Raw genomic sequence first — 16,087 nt, 5'->3', positions numbered from 1 at the left:
CCCCCTAGTCGTTACACGGTGCTTACGATCCTAAGGGACCACAAACTAACCCATGGGCTGGTACCTGCTGTGAGCACTGAATAATCAAATCATGAATGCAAAAGAATAACTGAAATGACATAAGGTTTTAATAATGAAACAACTACTGAATTATGAATCTAGCATAATACTGAAATCTGAATAATCTGAATAGCTAACTGTAGTGTCTGAAAAGCCTCTAAACTGAATGCTGTGAGTTGAAGGGATAGCCCCCCAACTAACTCTACTATCTGCTGAGATAAAGACATGAAGTAATATAATTTATCCTCAGATGATGGGGACCCACCAATGCTATTGTACTGCTGATAATCTGAGAATCTAGGTGTGATCCGGGAACCGAGCGTCAACACCTATGATATAAGACATCATAGCACTAAAGAAAAGGTATGCGATTAGTACTTTGAATATGCTGGTATGCTAAATGAGGTAGGCTGATATGCATGGGTTCATGAACAGGAATAATAATAACTAACTAATTACACATATAAAACATCGAGTTTTGAGTAGAGAACATAAAATCTATAGGTACTGAAAATGCATGACCAAGCATATAACATGGATTGAATAAGTAATTTAGATATCTGTATGCTTTGGTCAAACAACTCTAAGACTACATAACTGAACTGGGACTATATCTGAGACTGTGGGAGATATCATCTACCCAACATGCCCCAATCTGAGCTATTTGGGGTCCAACCTGTAACCCCAGTTGGATGAATGTTAATACCGTGCCACGGCCACTAAAATTAGTATTGTGGATCCACTAAACTGATATAATATCCAAAGGACTAAGGGTGTCAATCTTGAACTGACGGGTGATCCCTGCGAGATAGTCAAACCTAATCTAATGGGTGACTTCTCAGGCTATGTAGTTCTGGAGTATAGGGACTGCTACTAACGACTCTGCCTATCTAACGGGGAAGCCGCCATCCCTACACTCGCTCGGTGCTAAATCCTACTCCCAACTGAAAGAAACTGAGATACTAGACTGTTCTGAGTTTAATGACTGGTATCTGACTATTCTTATAATGCTCATAGTATAATCTGGAGACTATTCTGTAATATAATGAGACTAGACTAAATAAATAACTATGGTTTTTTGGGTATTCAATACCCCAGGACTCAAAACAACAATACTGAAAAGACACTAAAGCTTGGGGTACAAAGCATGAAGGTTTTTATTAAATCCATCACTCTTGTAGACATTTTATCAAACACTTGTAGTTCATGGTTTAAAAAATTCATAGGAATGTCATGAAACTTATAGAAATAGCATGAATTCGACATAATAGTATTAAATCATGGTTTAATCCAGTAAATAATAATATTAAAACATGGAGGATTGGATAACAACAATAATTTCATTGAATCATGGTATAAAATCAATAGTACATAGAGATTCATGGGTGAAATCACAATTTAAATCAATTAACTTGAAAAGATGATAGATTTGTAATTAAAACAGATACTTGGACTCCATGGATGGAAGAGATCCATGGATGAACATCTAACATACCTTAATGGATGAATTTCTTGGAGTTCTTGGTGCGTTCTTGAGGATTGACCTTGAAATTGGAGAGCTAGGGTTCTTGATTTGGGAGAGAAAGCTTCTTGATTTGGGAGAAAATAAGTAAAATAATGAGTTTAAAAATGTTCTTAGGGCTTAAAAGCACACCTGGACGGATCAAAATTAGGGGAAAAGACTGTTTTACCCTTGGGAAAAACTTTTAATTTTCGTCAAATTTTTCCGAAATAGGCACTTGACGCGACGCGACGCTATCACGTCGTTTCACTAAAAACTGACAACTGGAAACTGGGCCAACAGTGTGACGTGCCACTATCGCGGTAAGCCTTTGGATGCCATTTTCACTACCTCCGCGATGCGCCATCATCACGGAGGCCTACTGAAAATTGACAAATGGGAAATTGGCCTGTTTCGCGACGCGCCATGATCGCAGAGTCACACTGGAAATTGACAATTTTTATTTGGGTTGCCTACGCGACATGCTAAGGGTTAAAATGACATTGTTTAACGACTGAAACATTAAATCGCCATAACTTCTTACCGGTTATTGGATTTAGGCGAATTTTATATCGTTGGAAAGCTAATTAAATTTCCTACGTAATGACAGGATCTAAACTAAAAAATAATGAGTGTTTCAAAATTTTTATTTATGAATACTCATGCACTGGGATTTAGATTATGTTAGGGAAATACAGGGTGTTACAATATCTCCTCCTTGGGATCATTCATCCCCGAATGAAACTGGTTAAGCTGAGGAAACTAATGGACTGATCTTACACACTGAATATGCATGTCTGATACATGGAATGCATGACTAAACTGATTCATGAATGCACGACTAGATGAACATGATGTGCGACTGAAACTGAGCATGATAGAGAGAAGTCTTAAGAAGATTAGTACCTTATACTGAATTTGGATTTGCAGAGAAAAGATGAGGGTACTTGGTCTGCATATCTGCTTCTGCTTCCCAAGTGGCTCCCTCAACGGACTGATTCCGCCAAAAAACTTTGACTAGTGAAACTTTTTTGTTCCTTAGTTTACATACTTGATGATCAAGAATTTCGACTGGAACTTCCTCATAGGAAAGACTGTTCTGAATATCTACGCTTTCTAAGGGAACAACTATAGCTGGATCACCAATATACTTTTTCAACAATGAGATATGGAACACGGGTGTACTGAGGCTAAATCTGAAGGTAACTTAAGCTCGTAAGCTACCTTTCTGAAACGACTGAGAATTCTGAAGGGACTGACATATTGGGGAGTGAGTTTCCCCTTCTAGTCGAACCTCCTCACTCATTTCTTGGGAGAGATTTTCAAGTACATAAAATCTCCAACCTCAAACTCGAGATCCTTTCTCCTCACATCTGCATACAATTTCTGTCAGCTCTGGGCAACCCTAAGCCTTTCTTTGATCAATTGAACCTTCTCTAGTGCATCAAGCACCAAGTCAGGCCTTACTAATACGGCCTCACCTACTTCAAACCAACCAATTGGAGATCTACATCTCCTACTATAGAGAGCCTCAAACAGAGCCATACAGATACTATAATGATAGTTTTTATTGTATACAAATTCAATCAAAGGTAAATGGTCATCCCAACTACCCTTGAAATCAACAACGCATGCTCTCAGCATATCCTCAAGAGTTTGAATAGTCCTTTCTTCTTGACCGTCTGTCTGAGGGTGAAAGGCTGTACTGAGATGGACTTAGGTACCAAAACCCTTTTGGAATACTTTCCAGAAGTAAGAGGTAAACTGAGTACCTCTATCGGAGATGATAGATAAGGGAACACCGTACAACCTAACCAACTCTCTGAGATAGAGATTGGCATAGTCCTCGGCTGAATAAGAGGTATGGAATCGTAAGAAATGAACTGATTTGGACATCCTGTCTATGATAAACCAAATAGAATCATGATGATGGTGGGTACGAGGCAAACCTATCACAAAATCCATGCTCACTTTCTCCCGTTTCCATATGGGAATATTGAACTCGTGTATGGACCCACTAGCTTCTGGTGCTCAACCTTAACTTCCTAACATGTAGAGCACTTAACTACAAACTCTGTAATATCTCTCTTCATCCTACTCCACAAATAGATCTCCCGCAAATCGCGGTACATCTTAGTGGCCCCTAGATGAATAGAGTAACGCGCACCATGCACTCCTGCAAGAATTCGTTGCCTCAAATCATCTACACTAGGCACACATAATCTACCCTGACAACGCAACACACCATCTCCCCCTTGGGAGAAGACCTCCACTTTTTGATCTCTAATTGATTCCTTTAACTTAACTAGACTGGGATCTCTATCCTGCTTTTCCTTTACCTAGGAAACTAGAGATAATTTTGAGCTACTCTACACCCACATACTACCCTCTGTCGAGTTGACTAAGCGGACACCTAGTTGGGAAAGCTGATAAACTTCCTGAGCTAACTTCTTCTTACTATCCTCAACATGAGCAACACTACTGGGAGCATCAACCGCTACATTGGCCTTGCCCGGATGATATAGAACACTCATATCATAATCTTTCAATAACTCTAACCACCTTCTCTAACGCAAATTCAAATCTTTCTGAGAGAACACATACTGGAGGCTTTTGTGATCTGTAAACACATCTACATACACCCCATACAAGTAATGCCTCTAAATCTTTAAGGAGAATACTATTGCTGCTAGCTCAAGATCATGAGTCAGATAATTCTTCTCATGAGGCTTAAGCTATCTGGAGGAGTAGGCTATGACCTTACCTCTCTGCATGAGGACATAACCCAAACCTACTCTGGATACATCACAGTACACAACAAACCCATCAGAACTATCTGGGGGCTGAGGTGAGTCGAGTCTTCAACTTCTGAAAACTCTTCTCACAGGAATCTGACCATTGAAACTTAAATTTCTTCTGAGTCAATCTGGACATGGAGGATGCAATAGAAGAAAACCCTTCAACAAACCGTCGATAATAGCCAACAAAACCCAAGAAACTCTTAATGTCTGATGGAGAGATGGGTCTAGGCCAGTTTCTCACCGCCTTGGTCTTTTGAGGATCAACCCTAATGCCTTCACCAGAAATAATATGGCCAAGGAAAGCTACTGATCTTAGCCAGAATTCACACTTATTGAATTTAGAAAACAACTGATGGGCTCTAAGAGTTTGTAAGACTATCCTGAGATGGTTTGCATGATTATTTTCATTACGGGAGTAAACAAGAATGCCATCGATGAATACTATGACGAACATGTCCAAGTACTGCTTGAACACTCAGTTCATCAAGTCTATGAAGGCTGCTGGGGCATTCATGAAACCAAAGGACATGACTAGAAATACGAAGTGACCATATCGAGTTTGAAAAATTGTTTTCAAAATATCATGTTCTCTGAATCTAAGCTGATGATAGCCCGATCTGAGGTCTATCTTGCAAAAGTAACTGACACCCTGAAGATGGTCAAACAAGTCATCAATTCTAGGAAGTAGGTATTTATTCTTGACTGTGACCTTGTTCAACTGACGGTAGTCAATACATATTCTGAGAGAACTGTCCTTTTTGCATACGAATAGAACAGATGCACCCCATGGAAAGATGCTGGGTCTGATGAATCCCTATCTAGGAGATCCTTTAATTGTTCTTTTAAATCTTTGAGTTCAGCTGGAGCCATTTTGTATGGTGGAATAGATATGGGTTGAGTATCTGGAAGAAAGTCTATTTCGAAGTCTATTTCCCTTTCAGGAGAAACTCCGAGAAGATCTTTAGGAAATACATTTGAGAATTCATTTACTACTGGAACAGACTCAAGAGTAGGAGATTCTGAGCTAGAGTTTTTGACTCACATAAGATAGTAGACACACCTCTTGGATATCATCTTTCTGGCTCTAAGGTATGAAATCAACTGACCCTTAAGAGTTGTATTACTACCCCTCCATTCAAGGACTGATTCATTTGGAAACTGAAAATGGACTATTCTATTTCTTCAATCAACGGAGTCATAGCATGAGTGGAGCTAATCCATGCCGAGAATAACATCAAAATCCGTTATCTCTAACTCCATAAGATCAACTAAGGTAACTTTTTGAGATATTATGATCGGACAGTTCCTGTATACCTTCCTGGCTATAATGGAAACATCTACTGGGGTAGATACTGAAAAAGGCTCTGCTAGAGTTTCGGGATTGACTCTAAAATTAACGGCTATATATGGAGTTACAAAAAAAAGAGAAGCTCCAGGGTCTAGTAAAGTATAAACATGTAAGTGAAAGACCTGCAACATACTAGTAACTACTTCAAGAGAATTTTCCTGATCTTGGCGGTACTGAAGAGCAAATAATCTGTTCGAATGCTGACCACTGGTAGTGGCACCCTGCTGAGTCGGGCGACTGGATGGAACTGACGACTGATGGGACTGGCATGTAGGCGTACATCCCTACCTTTCTGAGAAACTACCCGACACTTTCAAATCTGATGGCCTAGCTTGACACACCCGAATCACACATCACTACCTGCTCTACACTCACCCTATTAGTGTCTGCCATACTTCTGACATAAAGGATTGGTACGAATACTGCTAACACTGACCTGGGACTTAAAGCCTGGTGCCCTATCCCTATTGTTATTTCTGAATTTGGGTATTGGGGCATTGGATGAAGAGGGCGCTGGGGCTGAAGACTTCTGATGAAACTAAGGATGGTTACCACTCTCTAACTTTGGTTGATTAAAATTAAAACTACCCATCCTAGCTCTCTTGTTTCCTCTCTCCCTCTCTTTAATCTTCTGCTCCTCTATCTGTTGAGCATGGACCATCAGTCTAGACAAGTCCATCTCACTAATCAGCATTGCTGTCCTACACTCTTTGGCCACACTATCAGACACGCCAGAGACAAACTTACTCATCTTGAACCCACTGTCAGCTACCACATGAGGAGCATATCTAGATAACTGAGTGAACTTGAGAGAATACTCCCACACACTTATGCTACCTTGCCTCAAATTAATAATTCTAACACCTTGGCCTCCTTCAACTCCAATAGAAAAGTCTATCCAAGAAAGTCATGGCAAACTCTTCCTATTCTATAGGCCCTGCATCAGCACCTCTATCAACTTTCCACTGCTTAAGCCAAGTATGGGCTACATCCTATAATTTATATGCAGCCAACTCGGCACTCTGACTAGACGTCACCCCCATAGCATCCGTTACCTTTTGAACCATATCTAAGAATTCCTGTGGATTCTCTTCAGACTTGGATCCCGTGAAGAAAGGAGGATTCATCCGGGTGAAGTACCGAATTATGGTTGCAACAGTATTGGTCGGAGCAGCAACTGGTCATTCATTTTCTGCTGCTATGGAGTTTGCTAGAGTAGTGAACGTAACCCTGAATTCTGCGTGAGAGACATGCTCGTCCAGAGGATCTGCCTGGACAGACTGAGAGGCTGGATGAGTTTCTGTTCTTTTTTCATTTTTCTTGGGAGGCATGTTCTGTAAATGGAAGGAGGAAATAGATTAGACTGAGGGTTTAACTTGAGCTAATGTTCAATCGCACGATATAAATACTGAAAGAAAGGAAACTTTTTCTCAATGCCTTATAGCCTCTTGTCCATAAGTGTGGCGCGCTACACACCCATGCACAAGAATCTACTCGATGCGGATTTTAGACTTCCTAGGACACTTTAAAACCTTAGGCTCTGATACCAAGTTTGTAACGACCCGAGACTACCCCCTTGTTATTACATGGTGCTTACGGTCCCGAGGGATCACAAGCTAACCCATGGGCTGGTACCTGCTGTGAGAATTGAATAATATAATCATGAATATGGAAGAATAACTGAAATGCTATAAGGTTTTAATAATAAACGACTACTGAATTATGAATCTGGCATAATACTGAAATCTAAATAATCTGAATAGCTAACTGTAGTGTCTGAAAAGCCTCTAAACTGAATACTGTGAGTTGATGGAATGGGCCCCCAACTAACTCTACTAACTACTGAGATAAGTCATGAAGTAATATAATCTGTCCTCGGATGATAAGGACTCATCACTGCTACTATACTGCTGATAATCTGAGAATCTAGGTGCGATCCGAGAACTGAGCATTAGCACCTATGATATGAGACATCATAGTGCAAAAGAAAAGGTATGCGATCTGTACTTTGAATGTACTGGTATGCTAAATGAGGTAGGTGATATGCATGGGTTCATGAACATGAATAATAATAACTAACTGATTACACATGTAAAATATAGAGTTCTGAGTAGAGAACATGAAATTTGTAGGTATTGAAAATGCATGACCAAGCCTATAACTGTAAACAGAATTACTGATGAAATTCTGATATGCTTTGGTCAAACAACTCTAAGACTGCATAACTGAACTAGGACTATATCTGAGACTATGGGAGGTATCATCTAACCGACATGTCCAACCTGTAACCCCAGTAGGATGGGTGTTAATACCGTGCCACAGGTACTAACATTGGTTGTGTGAATCCACTAGACTGATATAATATCCAAAAGACTAAGGGTGTCAAGCCTGAACTGACGGGTGACCCCTGCGAGATAGTCAAGCCTAATTTGATGGGTGACTTCTTTTATCCTATCCTAGCTACGTAGTTCTGGAGTATAGGGACTGTTACTAACAATTCTGCCTATCTGATGGGGAATCCGCCATCCCTACACTCGCTCGGTGCTAAATCCTACTCCCAACTGAAAGACACTGAGATACTAGATTGTTCTAACTTTAATGACTGATATCTGACTATTCTGATAATGCTTATAATATAATCTGGAGACTATTCTGCAATATACTGAGACTAGACTAAATAAACAGCTATGGTTTTTTGGGTATTCAATACCTCCAGGACTCAAAACAACAATACTGAAAAGACACTAAAGCTTGGGGTACAAAGCATGAAGGTTTTTATTAAATCCATCACTCTTGTAGGCATTTTATCAAACACTTGTAGTTCATGGTTTAAAACAATCATAGGAATGTCATGAAACTTATAGAAATAGCATGAATTCGACATAATAGTATTAAATCATGGTTTTATCTAGTAATAATAATATTTAAACATGAAGGATTGGATAACAACAATAATTTCATTGAATCATGGTATAAAATCATTAAATATAGTGATTTCTGTTCTTGGTTGAAGCAGTGGGAGGCTTTGAAGTCCCTCTCAGAGTTCAATGCACCCTAAAAGTTAGTCCTATCGCTATTGAATCTCTTTACAATGCCACAAAAACTTTATCCCTTCACAATTCTTAACACATAAACATGAGCAACAATCAATATTAAATCTTAACAGGGTATCAAAACCATATTCATGGTCCCTCAGCCTTATCAGTTCATACCTATCAAACTTGACTATAAAATTACAGATATCTTTTTTGAATGATCAATGACTAATTGGTAAAAACAACATTCACAAAATCAGTGTACTCTATGTGTGTTTTCGCGATAACATTGTTAGTAATACATACCTCCCACATATGAAGTGGTTCCATCTGCAAGCAGCTTATTTCTCCGGACCCATCTTTACTGTAGCCTATTATATTGATCGAGCAAAAGTTAATCGACTTGCAGTTCCTTATATCTTCAAAAAAGAGGAAAAAATTGATTTCAAACAAGAAAAGAACAGAAAGAACATTATGCATCTGTTGCAATAGATATGGAGTCTGTTGCAACAGATGTGAAGTCTGTTGGAATACATCAAATCAGCCTTGCTAGTGGTTTGACTTGTTCCAATAGTTGCTCCGTCTATTGCAAAATCAACAACAACATAAACTACGAAGAAACAACATCAACAACAAAGAAACATCATCATTTGTTCCAACACCATTAACAACAACATCAATATCCTTTGTTCCAACACTATCAACAACACCACACCACAAGTTCCAACAACACTAACCCCACCGCCAACATCAATAACAACATCAACAACAAAGAAACAAATAAAATACATACAAAAAAATGATACTGCCAACAAGAGTTTTAAACTTCTCCCAATAGATGACTTTTTTTGCATATTGTAATAAAAATAATGGTTTGTTCATTCAAGACTTAAAAGTTCCTTCAAATTTTTTAAATAAATATGATATGGGTAAATGATAATTAAATTAAAAACAGATGTTAATAACTTGCAAAGAAGAAGACGAGAATGAAAGAGAAATAGTGAATCATACCTGCAATGTCAAAAGCAAGGGGATCAAAACAACAATTTTAGTCAAGAAAAGATATGGATTGGTTTTGATCCGAAAGGATCTTTATGAAAAAGAGGAGAAAAAAAGGAGATGACTGTGATATCCCTAAAGAGGAGAGAAAGAAAAAGATGAGAGATGAATAAATTTAGGGCTGAAGGAGAGATAATTTGAGACATGATTTTAAATATTCATTAATAACTTAAGGGGCACGAGGAAGACAAGTGACATTGAAAAGAAAAGACTAGACTACTCAATGAGATTTTTGAGTTATCCAAGAAGTATTTTTTATCGCCTTTAGCAGTACTATTTTACTATCTTTCTTCTTCTTCTTTTAGACAGAAGATTGCTTAAAAATAAAAAAAACAATTCAAAAGATATGTCATCTGCTGCAACAGATATAAATATCTGTTTGAAATTTTCCAACAGTTCAGTCATCTGTCAAAACATATGCAAATGTCTATTTGATAATTAAATCTGATATGTAATCTGTTGCAACAAATATCTGAAATTTTCCAACAACTCAGTCATATGTCAAACAGATACAAATGTCTATTTGATAATTAAATCAGATATGTCATCTGTTGCAACAAATATCAATATCTATTTGAAAATTTCTAATAGCTCAGTCGTCTATTGCAATAGATTTATTTGGAATACATAGGGTGAACTATAACTTGTGTTCCTACCGATCCAAGTCGGAGTCATCGATCGATCACTCTGAGTTGAAATGTTTCGTATTAACTTATTATTGAGGTAATACCTAAATTGATTTAGATAGAACTAGGGATGAGTACATTAGGGTGAACTATAACTTTAATTGAGTCTTTGCGATTGCATGATGTTGGTATTGCGTTCCTACCGACCCGAGTTGAAGTTGTCAATCAATCGCTCTAAGTCGAAATATTTTGTATTAACTTATTATTGAGGTAATACCTAAATTAATTTAGATAGAACTAGGGATGAGTACATTAGGGTGAAATACAACTTCAATTGAGTCTTTGCGATTGCATGATGTTGGTATTTGGTTTCTACCGACCCAAGTCAGAGTCGTCAATTGATCACTTTGAGTCGAAACATTTCGTATTAACTTATTATTGAGGTAATAGCTAAATCGATTTAGATTGAACAAGGGATGAGTACATTAGGTTGAACTATAACTTCAATTGAGTCTTTGCGATTGCATGATATTGGTATTGCATTTCTATCGATGCAAGTTAGAGTCGTCGATCGATCACTCTGAGTCAAGTTTCAGTGGTCAGATTCTTGCGAGAAGAGTTTTCAGGAGTTGAAGACTCGTCACCTCATCCCCAGTTTTTACCTTACCAAATGGTTTAGATGACTTTGTTATGTATTATGATGCATTCAGAGTAGGTTTGGGTTGTGTCCTCATGCAGAGAGGTAAGGTTATAGCCTATACCTCTAGGCAGCTTAAGCCCCTTGAAAAGAACTATCCTACTCATGATCTTGAGTTAGAAGCAGTAGTATTTGTCTTAAGTATTTGGAGACACTATTTGTATGGATTAAACGTTGATGTGTTCACAGACTATAAAATCCTGATGTATATATTCTCTCAGAAAGATCTAAACCTCCATCAGAGAAGGTGGTTGGAGTTGTTAAAGAACTATGACATGAGCGTCCTGTATCATCCGGGTAAAGCCAATGTAGTGGCTGATGCTCTTAGTAGGATGTCTATGGGGAGTGTTGCTCATGTGGATAATGGTAAGAAGAAGTTAGCTCAGGGGGTTCATCAGCTCGCTCGACTAGGTATCCTCTTAGTCGATTCATCAGAAGGTAGTGTGTGGGTACAGAGTAGTTCAGAATCATCCCTAGTTTCTAAGGTAAAGGAAAAACAGGATAGGGATCCCAGTCTAGTAAAGTTGAAAGAATCAATCAAAGATCAGAAGATAGAGGTTTTCTCCTAACGGGGAGATAGTGTGTTGCGTTGCCAGGGTCGGCTATGTGTGCCAAGTATAGATGACTTGAGGCAGCGATATCTAGCAGAAGTACATGGTGCATGCTACTCTATTCATCCAGGGGCCATTAAGATGTACCATGATTTGCGGGAGATCTATTGGTGGAGTAGGATGAAGAGAGACATTGCAAAATTTGTGGCTAAGTGCTCAACATCTCAACAGGTTAAAATTGAGCATCAGAAGCCCAATGGGTCTATGCAGGAGTTCAGTATTTCCACTTGGAAGTGGGAAGAGGTGAACATGGATTTTGTGATGGATTTGCCTCGCACTCGTCATCAGCATGATTCAGTTTGGGTTATCGTAGATAGGATGACCAAATCAGCTTATTTTCTACCAGTCCATATCTCTTATTTAGCCGAGGACTATGCCAAGCTCTATGTCAGAGAGTTGGTCAGATTTCACGGTGTTCCATTGTCCATAATCTCTGATAGAGATACCCAGTTTACCTCTCATTTCTGGAAATCCTTCCAAAAGGGTTTTGGTACCCAAGTCTACCTCAGCACAGCTTTTCACCCTCAGACAAATGGTCAAGCAGAAAGGACCATTCAGACTTTAGAGGATATGCTGCGAGCATGGGCGATAGACTTTAAAGGTAGTTGGGATGACCACTTGCCTTTGATTGAGTTCACATATAACAACAACTATCATTCCAGCATTCAGATGGATCCGTTTGAGGAGCTCTATGGGAGGAGATGTAGATCTTCCATTGATTGGTTTGAAGTGGGTGAGGCCGCAGTGGTAGGGCCTGGATTGGTGTTTGACACCTTAGAGAAGGTTCAATTGATCAGGGAAAGGCTTAAGACAGCTCAGAGTCGACAGAAATCATATGCGGATGTGTGGAGAAAGGATCTCGAGTTCGAGATTGGTGATTATATGTATTTGAAAATCTCTCCTATGAAGAAGTGAAGAGGTTTGGCAAGAAGGGGAAGCTCAGTCCCCAATATGTTGATCCTTACCGAATTCTCAGCCATTTTGGAAAGGTAGCTTACGAGCTTGAGTTACCTTTAGACTTAGCTTCAGTGCATCCAGTGTTCCATGTCTCCTTGCTTAAGAAATGCAGAGGTGACCCAGCAGCCGTAGTCCCTACAGAGGGCATATATATTCAGAACAGCCTCTCTTACGAAGAGATTCCAGTTGAAATCCTTGATTTTTAGATCCGCAGATTGAGGAACAAAGAAGTCCCTCTAGTAAAAGTTCTTTGGCGGAATCAGTCCGTTGAGGGAGCTACTTGGGAAGCAAAAGCAGACATGCGGACCAAGTATCCTCACCTCTTCTTCGCAAACTCAGACTCAAGGTAATAGTTTTTCCTTGAACTTACTCAGTTCCATGCTGAGATTTTCCTTTATAGACTTGGTACCAGTTACCATTGTATATTTAATTGTGACTTCATGCATCATATATGCATTTTCAGTATAAGAAACTCAGCTTATTAGCAATCCCAGTCATGCATTCATGAATCAGGTTCAACTATGTACTCATGCATCAGATATGCATGTTTTGTATGAAATTTTAGTTTATCATTAATTTCAGTCATGCTTGAATTAGAGTTGGGAGGTAGTAGTTATTTTGGCTTTATATTCTACGCGGCGGGAATGCTTAATTTAGAGTTGGGATAGGATTTGATAACTTTTGTGAATTATATCATGTAAAGATATTTCAAACAAGTTTATTAGTAAGTATTCTGTTGCAGCATTTTTTGATCAAAGATATCTTAATTTACTTTTAATCTTGGTGTCTAGGACTTCCTGATCACCGAAGTGGAAAAGAACTGGAAAAGAACTAGCCATTAGATGTCCTGGAACAGGCCTAACCATGGATCTTAGGTTCGGTCCGGAAGAATGGAGTACCGTTAGATACTAGAATCCAAATTGGTCAGACCAATAAGTTTTGGATACCTAATGGCTCACAAGAAAAAAGTAGAAGGAAAAGACAGAACAAAATCAATCTTTCTACTACTTATTTTCCATCCAAAAGGTTTTAAAAACGCATTTTAGAAATAATTGAAGGTTTCAGTTGTTTCAGCCAGCAAATTAGGCACGGGAGCCTCTGTAATCTCACAAATGCAGGGATTGTAAAAAATAATTTTGCTGTCAATGAAAAGCCCGCTTCATTGTGCTTAATCCATGGAGTTCAATGCGATACACGCTGGTAGCTTTTTCTCTCTTAACAAGTGCTTTAATTTTGTGCAAGCACTGAGGGTATAAGGTGTGCTTCAATGCTGTGAGTTTTTTTTTTTCTAAAGAAGCTGGTAGCGTTAAAGATGAATATGGCGAGAAAAATTATGAATTATTAAGGAGTCATTGCAGATCAATATGTCAGTCAATAGAAATTTATACAATGAGATTAGAAATTTAAAATAAACTAGAAAAAAATAGTAGTTTTGCATATAATCACATATTTAAAATTGTTTTGGATCTTTGATGCCATTTTGAACTTTATATAAAATTGCGACAAGCAACTGGCTTAGCAGGCCATTTACTTTATGGATGGGAAAATCCAATAAAATTGGAATGATAGACTGTGCCATGGCCCCTGCACAAGGATGCAACACAAATCAAGAAATGATCCAAACTTTTCAAATAGTACACGTGATTTCCAGCTCTAGAAGCTGTTCTCTTATCTAGCATTTCTTTCTCCTCATTTTGGAATAAAGTTGCGACAGGGTTCTAGTGCTAATACCCTACTACTTTGATTTAATATCCATGAGTAAACACCTCCAGGCTTAAGTTCTTTTGGGTATAATAGTGACCTAAAGATGTAAGTTCTGTCTCTATCTTTTATAAACAACTTGGTACTGCAGCTAATCATGTTTGATTCGTAACCGCTGAATAAGTAAAGCCTATGGCATTCTGCAACTAAACCTGCTTGATTCATTAAGTGCTGATACGTAGTGTCATCAAGAAAGCTCATGAGTCAGTTGTGCAACTTCCTAAGCGGTTTTAGCTCCTTCTCTGGTCTTGTCGCCCTCTCTTTTTTTCGTTGCCATGTAATATATAGCTGGTTGTTCATCAGCTTTGATTAGGACATCAGTTGTCGGAGCTGGTCCCACCATAAGAACCGACATTGTGAAGGGTTTAACATAAGAGGCATCTGCTCCAAGGACTGTAAATTTGTAGTTGGCCACTGTGAAGAAAAGTTGCTGGCTCATTCCAGCGTTGATAACTCGAAGAAGGTTGGAACTTAGTGAAACTCACTTGATGGTGATCGGAATCTTATCAGCGACGTTCCTTCGGAGTAAGTTATTATGCTACAACATTTTATGTCAAACATCTAAAATTAGAAGACAATATTATAATTTGTAATTTCATTCACTCATTGTTCTATTTGGATGTTACAGAGGCAATTGTACATTGTTGGGAAATATTACAACTCCTTTGATAGCATGATTTGGACACAGAGGGATTTGTTTGCTGGTGCAATACATGCTTCTGCTCTTAGACACTTCGCTATTCTAATATTCTGTGTCATTGTTCTTTGACTATATGAAAACTTAAAGATGGTCACAATCATACCATCTTCTTTTGCAAAAAGAGGTATGTTTGGCATTCGCAATTCAAAATCATTCTATCTAGGTATGATCAAACAATAGTTACTATATATATATAAAAGTTGCATCATCTTCCTCTTCATTCATGTCTCTTCTAATTCCTTTGATGGGATAACTATTGTCCGTGTTCAATCTAGCAACAACTTTCTTGTTCATTATCTTGATTTTATCCTTAATAATTCATCATGTTTCTTTTTTGTTTCAAGACTCCAGATGTTCAATTTTCGTCTTCATCACTGAGCTTCACCAAAGATGATCTTCTATGGAGTTTAAGAACTGATTTGCCTGCTAAGTAACTACATATTAACAATATCAGAAAGCTCTTACCAAATGTTGTTTATCCCTAGCCATGGAGTTGAAACTCAGTGTCACGATCTAAATTAACAGATCGAGTGGGCATTTACGCTATTCTAAGTAGCTAGGAGAACCCTTATTACTGACTAAAAATATGCGGAAGACTTCTGTTTTTATGAAAATACTGGATTAAATATAATAAGTAAATTAAATACTCATAAATAAATTTCTTCATAAACTTCTGACAAATGTCTTTCACTATCCCAAGACTTGGCCAGACATGTACAAGAGCTACAAATTATAACATAGACTGACAGTAAAATCAATAATACTAGGACTCTAACATCTGTCAGGAAGAAAGTACAGAAGTTAGTGCTGAATATCGTCATCCATCTAGTAACTGCAAACTAACCTGCATCCAGTCTACACCCCAAGAAGGAATGTAGAAGAGTAGGGTCAGTACAACCGCACGTACTGGTAGGCATCATCGGCCGACCGT

The 16,087-nt window shown here is 38.4% G+C and overlaps 1 non-coding gene across 1 annotated transcript; it reads left to right on the top strand.

Moving 5' to 3' along the window:
* The first annotated feature begins 14,221 nt into the window (after positions 1–14,221).
* LOC124896348 lies at positions 14,222–14,323 on the top strand. The gene has a single exon (XR_007052707.1). It is a non-coding gene; the product is annotated as a U6 spliceosomal RNA (small nuclear RNA).
* Positions 14,324–16,087: the final 1,764 nt, after the last annotated feature.

This window comes from Capsicum annuum, chromosome 2 (assembly GCF_002878395.1).
Source record: "Capsicum annuum cultivar UCD-10X-F1 chromosome 2, UCD10Xv1.1, whole genome shotgun sequence".
NCBI lineage: Eukaryota > Viridiplantae > Streptophyta > Magnoliopsida > Solanales > Solanaceae > Capsicum > Capsicum annuum.
Note: the sequence above shows the minus strand (reverse complement) of the source record. Positions and strands in the feature narration are given on the sequence as shown.